This window comes from Ochotona curzoniae, unplaced genomic scaffold (genome assembly GCF_017591425.1).
Source record: "Ochotona curzoniae isolate NIBS_2020 unplaced genomic scaffold, NIBS_Ocur_1.0 contig_2210, whole genome shotgun sequence".
Taxonomy (NCBI): domain Eukaryota; kingdom Metazoa; phylum Chordata; class Mammalia; order Lagomorpha; family Ochotonidae; genus Ochotona; species Ochotona curzoniae.
Genome location: NW_024465369.1, coordinates 46,136,256 through 46,145,206, shown reverse-complemented (window position 1 = coordinate 46,145,206; position 8,951 = coordinate 46,136,256).

The following is an 8,951-nucleotide window of genomic DNA, read 5'->3' as shown; positions in this document are numbered from 1 at the left end:
TAAGACAAAGAAATGCCTCTCCTCTAAATGCAGCAACAGATGACACTAACATATCATTAATTCCAACTTAAGATTGGAATGTCCAGCTGCTAATGAAATCGTGCCAGCTCTGAACTTCAAGGGCCCTAAGGAGCATTTGTGAAGGATCAGTAAATTTATTTCTAATTCCTGGGAACACAATGTGACCTGGATAGCATAAGTGCCACACTTCAGTAAAAAGGCTCAGGGACATTTCATCATAACATTCATCTTATTAATTAACAGATATTTATAAACAATATAAAAATAAAATTTGGTAATTTCACACACTTAACTCACATTTTAAAAGTACCATAACAGAATTAATAGAATAAAGTTGATATAGAATAAAATGAAAATGAATAATGTTGTGGGTCAGCTAGGAAACAGGGCATGCTGGTTTTTTAAATAACATCCAAATTACAATGCTGTTACATTTGTGCAAATGCTGAGGATATACACACAGAGAGAGGCACGCACAGAGATGGAGAGCAAAATCACTCTCAATGTAATTCACTATCTAAAATGTGATTTTGAAATTATTTCTTCATAACTTCATATTAAAAAGTTCGGACATGTGTTGCAAAATGTTTACAAATGTATGCATGCACTATATAAGTCTAAAATTATGTACACATAGCACTTTTCGTACTATTAGTGCACATAATATGAAGTACACCTAAACTATAAATCAAAACTTGTAACATGAGAGTTAATTTTAAGGGAACTTTAGTGCTCCTTTTCGCTATGGATTCTCATAAAGATTAATGTGCCCCTTTGGGAAACTGATGGTCAAAGAAAAAGTGCAATGAAATGTACTACTAGCTGAGGCAGAAGTAGGAACATGCTTCCATCATAAAAACTTCATGACCATTTAATGCAGAAAATAACTTCAAAACACAGTGAAGAGTGCCTAAACTTTGACAGAAGAGGAAAATCACCTTTATAATGCTATAGTGCTTTTTCTTATTATTATATTACTTTCCTGTTGAATTTCTATGTAAAAACTTCAAATGATATGACTCTAAGAAAATGTAATGATGATGATATAGTTCATAAATCCCTCCACTGAAGGAAACCATACAATCAGGACAGCAAAATGAAACAATCAACTAACAATATCTGCAGCAAAACACGGTGACAGACTGTGATAAGCAGAATTTTACAGTGATCCCTAAGGTTGGGTCTGACATCTTTAGCAAAGCTGTTACTTTTAACACTGCAACTCATGGGGACAATGATTGAAGTCCGAGCTGCTCCAGCTGCAGCATTTCTCGGCTAGCGTGTCTGGGAAAAGCAGAAGCCAGCCCGTGTGCTTGGGGCCCTGCACTCACATATGATACCTGCAAGAATCTTCTGATTCCTGGCCTCACCTTGGCCCAGCCCTGGCCACTGTGACATCTGAACAGTGAACTAGTGGAAGAAACATCTCTCTCTGGCTCACTCTGTCTCTCTTTTTCTCTCTCTGTCTCTCTCTTTCTCACTTTTTGTAACTTCTGTCAGTCATGAGTCAGCATAAGCAGAGAGAAAGCAGAGTACACAGGAAGATATATCTGTAGAATGTCTGACACATATATACATTGAGTGATCATAAATGGCTGTAGTTTGAAACAACTGCATGTCTTCACAGTACAGAATTGATCACAGGGAATACAATGCTAATATACACGATATCTCCAAGTTTCTTACATTGCAATAAACTGAGTGACAGAAAACCACTGGCAAACAAAATACAAAAAATGAAGGAAACTAAAAACTCTCCAACACATGGCAACGAAGCAAGCAGGCACTCTAAAGATTCACACCAATTCAGAGAGCATTTCTATGCCAACTCACTGGTGAAGGCAGAGCTTGTGCAGAATAATCCAAAAGGATGGGGGCAGTCTTGGCATCATGGCTTTCCAAAAGGAACTTTCCAGGAATAAATCTCATACTGAAGATAAATGCTTGGTGTAGAAAGTAAAATGAACTAGGACACTGAGGGGAAAAAAAAAACCTCCAGAGAAGCTAGGGGAGTAGACAGGGCAAGGATAAACCTGCCAGGACGAAGCTGAAGTTCTGCTCCTTTTGGAATATCAGATGACAGAGTTTAGTTACGAAGAAGAAACACTGCCAAGCATTATCCTCATTCAGAATTTTAGAGAAATGTTATGTAATGCCCAAATTTAAAAATAGAAAATAGGACTGTGTTCAACTTCTATAAAATTGCAATAGGAATATAAAAGAAAATGAAGTCACAATAACACCCCTATCACCCTGAAAGTGCCAAAAGTCAATAAATCAGACTTAAACTGTAATATAATTTCTCAAAAAGAGCAAAACAAAATTTGAAAACGAATAGATGTGAAAAATGTTACCAAAATACCATCAGAAAACTTATAAGTTACATGAAAAAAAATCAGAAATTTCAGAAATAAAGAAGGCAATTTATTTGGGGAACAAAAGTCAGAAAGAGGAGAGAGTGTGTGTGGCATAGCAGTTGAACATGGCTTAGGACATTTCCATCTTAGAGTGATAGTATTAAATTTCAGACACTTCTTACTCCAGTTTTCTGCTAAGGCAGATCCTTGGCTCTGGAAATTCAGCGACTGCCACCTATGAGAGACCCAAACTGAGTTTCGAGTTCCTGACTTAGACCTGCCTCTACCCTAGTTTTATAGGAATTTGGGAAATGAATCAGTAGATCGAAGATTGATCTTTCTGTATCTCCCTCCCTGTTTCAAAACAAACAATAAGTAAATAAAATTTTAAAAATAAGTCAGAAAAATGAATCACAACGATAATATTATAATAGACTATAAGATAAAAGCAAGTAATATTTTAGGTAAAAAGAAAGAAGAGACAAAATAATTTGCAAAGTAAATAAGGAAGACAGAAAAATAAAATAGCGCATTTACAAAGACCCCTCACTAGAAAACAAATAGAACATGAAAATTAAATGTTTCTGGGGACAGTGTTGTGGCCTAGCCCATAAAGCCAGTGCCTGTGACATCAGTGTCCACTTCCAATTCAGGTGCCTACCAAAGCAATGGAAAAGGCCCATGTTCTTGGTCTCCTAACCCATGTGTAAAGTTATATACAGCATAATTTTCTTTTCTTTTCTTTTTTTGTAAAAAACCCACAGTCCTGATTTTTTATTGAGATTGTCATTGTATATTCAAGACACTTTTTTATCTAAAATGTATTGATTTTTAAAAGCTAGAAGCGACAGAACCAGGCACAGTGGCTTAATGGCTAAATCCTCACCTTGTATGTGCCAGAATCCAAGGTGGGCACAGGTTCATATTCTGGCTGCTACACTTCCACAGTTTCCTGCTTGTGACCTGGGAAGGCGGTAGATGATGACTCAATGACTGGAACCCTGTACCCGTGTGGGAGACCCCAACGGGGGTCTTGGCTTCTAGAGTTGGACCAGCTCAACTCTGGTGTTGTGGCCACCTGGGGAGTGGGCCAGCAGATGGAAGATTTTACTCTATTTCCTTTCTCTGTATGTCTGGTTTTCCAATAAAAATAAATAAAATTTTAAAAAATGCTAAAACCTACAAACTCCGATGGCAATAGCACCAGGTTTTGTGTCTTTAATATCCTATTTCTAATTTTTAACAGGACTTGTATACATTCTTGTTGAGCAATGACCAGTGTTTTTCCTACCTACCAACTAACTGAACTCTTTTTTTAGTGGGCTGTTAAGTTTATGACTATAAAATAAATGGAAAATATGTCATTGTGAAAGCTAAAAGAAAGAATAAGAAAAAAAGGTAGAGGGATGGTTAGAGCAGAGGTCACAAGGAGGATACGAGAAGTTTTTTTGTGCTTGTAAATCTGTATACATGAATTACATAAAATTTGTTCACCTTATATAAACACAAAAATTAAAACGGGAAAATACTATTGCACTAAAGAAACCCAAGTCCCTGGACAAGTGTCTATCTACAGATTCAAGGCAGGAATTAAACAATGTCTACAAACAGTTACATGAACGAGCCATCAATGATTCAAATCTGAAAATTCATCATGGAATAGAATAATTAGCTGCAATGACTTCAGCATGTGAATATATGTATATGTTCACTGGTTTATGGTACCTACAACTCATCATTCACCAGTGAAAGTTTCACTAACATGGATTTGTTGTAGACAAGCACATGCAGAAGAATCAATTCTTATATTTGCCTTCTCCATATAAACTATTTCACTGATTACCCCAATACTAGATGGAAGATGATATTTTGCTTTAGAAATATTCTGCAGATAGTGGGAGACCTGGAGGGGGTTCCTGGCTCCCAGCTTCAGATTGGCTTAGCTCCGGGCTTTGTGGCCACTTGGGGAGTGAACCATCAGATTGAAGATCTTTCTCTCTCCTTCTTTCTGCAGATCTGCCATTCCAATAAAAATAAATAAATCTTTTTTAAAACTCCTGCATATAAATACAACAGAATTAGAAGATCCACATTCAAGTCTCAATAAATTAGTGGAGTCACTGAGCATCAATTATTATGTAGACTATACAAGAAAAAACAAGTATGTTACAGGCTTCCAAGAAAGCATACAAAATGTCTGAGACAGACTTCCAAAAGCAAATCAGACCTGATTCCACTCCAATTTTTACACACAGCTAACATTTCACAGGAAACTCTCAAAGTGTAGACATGTTAAAGTACTCCTGAGGGCTGCCACCATTACAATCTGGACATTGGGAATGTTATGGCACAGACCATCTGGCTGCTTCAACATCTATTTGATTCATGAAGAAAGAACAAGAATAATAATAAAAGAAAAAGCATACTGTTTAAAAGAATTAAAAAACATGGAAGTTGCAAGTTATATGTATGTTAGGGAATATGAATTACATTTAAACATAACAAAATCACTGACTAGTAACTTTTGCTATAAAAGAATTTTTCATTACTTTGGTGTTTTAATGGCATAGTAATCACAAACTTTTTCTTTTTCACATATTCACATGAAAATATTTATACATGGAATGATATTTAGAATTTGTATGTCAAGATAATAATGTATTATATAATATGGATATTTTATTTCTGTTAAATTACCCAAAAATAATACTAAAGATTTCAAGACAAATGCTCTAACAGACTTTTAAGTTAATAAAATCATAATCAGCAAGAAAACAGATAATAAAGAATGAGCAGATGGAAGAACAGAATGGCCATACACTGAATGTTGTAACTGGATTACGGCTATTACACTACTGTGAAAACCTTTGCACCTCTTTGGCATTTTTCATAACAAAAAATAAAGCAATTTGCAAATATTACAAAGGATTAAATTCAACTCATTAGTAATTTTTATAAGATTTTTATGTCATAAAATGTACACACATAAAACTTTGAGAGTTGCAATTTTTAGTAGATACAGTACATTTGCTACCACTTAACATTAATTTGATAACATTTTCAGGTACTCTATTATGAATTTATCGTTATAATTTAACTGAAATATTGGCATCACCAGCCCAGAGAATGATCTCTCTAAAAAAAAATCACTTTAAGATCAATTATTTTTAGTAAATTAAATACCAGAGTATTTGTTTAAAATGATACAAGCAATACTTGGTTTTAATAAATGTTTACTTAATATGAAACTCAAATATTAGTTGATATAATTGTGCTTAAAACAAAATACCCAGAAATTTGAAAAGAATGTAAAAAAATTTGAAGTGCCATTTTCAACTATCCATATGAAAATGTTAAATAATCGTTACTATTACATTCCTATTAACGCATATGAAAATAATATCAGCATGATAGATTTCACTAACAAATGCTTTAAACCTTTTGGGTAACTAAAATTGTAAGGAGCAACAAACATATTTAAGGTTAGCATTGAAATTTTCTTTTATTTTTTAGATTTTTAAATTTTGATTGGACAGATTTACAGAGAGAAGGGGAGGCAGACAAAAAAGATCTTTGGCTGGTGGTCCACTCCCCAAGATGCTGCAAAGGCCAGAGTTAAGCCAATCATCCAAGCCAGAAGCAGGGAACTTCTTCCAGGTCTCCCACATGGCTGCAGGTTCCCAAGGTGTGAGGTCAGGCCACAAGTAGGGAGCTAGATGGGAAGTGGAGCAGCCAGGACTTGATCTGAGGCATGCAAGCTGAGGATTTAACCACTATCACATTGTACCAGACCTGAAATCTTCTTTTCATGTTACATTTTTAATTTGAAATATTTTCTGTAACGAGCTCTAAAATCATTTTCAAAGCAATTATGTCATGAAGATATTCTCTTTGGAAAAAGAATTTAATTATAATTATACTTTCAGTTATGTTTTTCAAAATAATCATGGAGGCATTTATGTGAAGCAATGTTGTACATTACAAAATATACTATCACAGTAATAGAGAAAAAACAGGATATAACATCAGTATCGTAACCTATATAATCTAGAAGAGATGATGTATTATCACAAACTTAATTTCTTTCATTAGCACTGTAAAGTGAGAATAAATCTTTTTAATCAACCCATTCAACCATTTTAAGCAAACAAATCTTCGTTATCTTTTAAAAGGGATGATTATAATAATATTAACACCTTACCAGGTTATTTAAACTAGGAAAAGCAGGGTGTAAATATTTAAGAGTTTCTCCAAGTTTCACCCTCATCTGGTGAATCTCATCTCTCTTTTTCCCTTAGAAACACCGAATGAACTGAAAAAGGGCAAGAAGCCACACTTAACAAATTCTGAAAAAGAGACTACACTTTGAAAAGTCCATTGTTTAGGAAGCAGATCTCACAATTGTGGTCAAAAGCTGTTTGAGAAGTTCATAAGTCGAGAAACTGAAACACAAGAGAAACTGATTCGCACAGGCACATGGGTCTCCCTGGCCCTTATGTGTGATCACAAGCAACAAACAGAATTTGATTACATCTGTAACTGTGCAATCTGTAGAAGCCTTTGAAAAGCTAACGATACTTTCAGCGATCATTAGGAAATGTCTTTTTTAAGATATAGCAGAGACTTTGAAAAGTTAAAATCTCCATTTGATTAATAACATTTTCTTAAAATTTTCAATTAAATTGGAATATTTCACTTTATTTATTTTAAATAAAATATCTCAAGTAAATGAAATTATCAGAATTTCATAATTTAAAATGAAACACATGTCTGGAACAAATCAATATTATTAGTTATCAGACAGCAAATCAAATATTACATCACTTAAGGCCATTTAAATGTGAAAGATTTCGAGGAAAAACCTATCATTTTTTTTCAGAAGTGAATTTATTTATGCAAATAAATGGATGAGCATAAAGCAAGGTAGATGTTGTAATATGTGCGTGTGCACATATTATGAAGATACATGAAGAAGTTTACAGAAAAATAAAGTCATATTTTAAGACTATCTTCCATGAACTTTAAAAAACAAAGTTTGTTTCTTTTTAAAGTTAGAGCTACAAAAAGAGAGAGATGGAAAGAGTTTCCATCTGGTGGTTCATTCTCCAGATAACCACTACAGCCAGCAATGCAGCAAGCTTTTTCCTAGTCTCCCACAAACGGGGTCAGTGCCCAAGCAGTTGTGCCATTCAACTTTGTTTTTCCCAGGCCATTAGAAAAAGGATAAGAAGTGCAGTAGCTGGAACTCAACCCAGTCCTGCATGGGTTTTACATTTCAGATAGTGGTTTTACCTGAATCCCACAACACAAGCCCTTCTATGCACTGTTCGAAAAACATTCATGTTCATGGATACTCACACACACACACACACACACACACACACACACACACACACACACGAAAAGTTTGACAGTAACTGAATTTGTTCATTAAGATTAACAGATCATCTAAATTTTTGAAGTTTCATAATGATACTGATTGGTTCAACAGTTAAACTCAAACTTGAAAAGAAAACTGAGAGGTTCTGGGCTAAAATATAGAAAACAATAGGAAAGTTTGGACACAGAGAAACAGAATATTTACAGGATGTAGAACACAATTTACAAAAAAAAAACGTATTAAAACCAAGAAAGATTGGACACAGGACCAAATTATAACCTATATTGTGAATTTTTTCTCAGACTTTTTTACAATTATAATAACCGTGAAACATAAAGAAATACAAGAGAATATAAATAAGGGTTTGTTTTTGATTTAAGAACAGTCAGCTCTGCTGAAGTGGTGTGTGTTTGTTGGGGGGAGGGGATTGTTTCCTCCTGGAAGCTGAAAGAGGTTAGTATATTTCTACAATACCGATATGATTGGCCTCTTCAACTGCTTTTGGTCTTTTCACAAACAAATGGCAAAATTCCCTATGCTCATTGGAAATATTCCATATCTCCAAGAACATAGGTGTAATGCAATTTCTATTGAAATTTCAAGAAAAGGTTTCTCTTTCAGAATTAGAAAACAGTTTATGTCTAGGTATGACTCATACTGAATCACAAAATGGCCAACCAACTTCAAGAAACAACGGAGTTGGAAGCAATATGGGTTTCTATCAAAATACATTACAAAACTAGACTAATAAAAATAATATAGTAGGAATCAGCATGAACTCTCTGGCTAATCCTCTGCCTAGAAGCACTAGCATCCCTGTGGGCATCGACTCATGTCCCGGCTGCTCCAGCTTCCACCCAGCTCCCTGCTTGTGGCCTGGGAAAGCAGAAGAGTCCAAAGCCTTGGGACTTTGTACCGTTGTACGAGGCCCAGAAGAAGCTCCTGGCTTCGAATTGACTCAGTAACAGACCTTGTGGTCATTTGGAGAGTGAACCCATGGACAGATCTTTTCATCTTTCCTCCACTCTATAAATCTGCTTTTCCAATAAAAATAAATACATTTTTAAAAATATTATGGTAGTGGCTTGGAGATAAGCATATAGATAATTATAATAAAGAACTCAGAAATAAATTCATGTCCTGTGAGGTCAGCTGTGCTTAAAAAGATGCTAAGTATGCAGAATGAGGAAAGG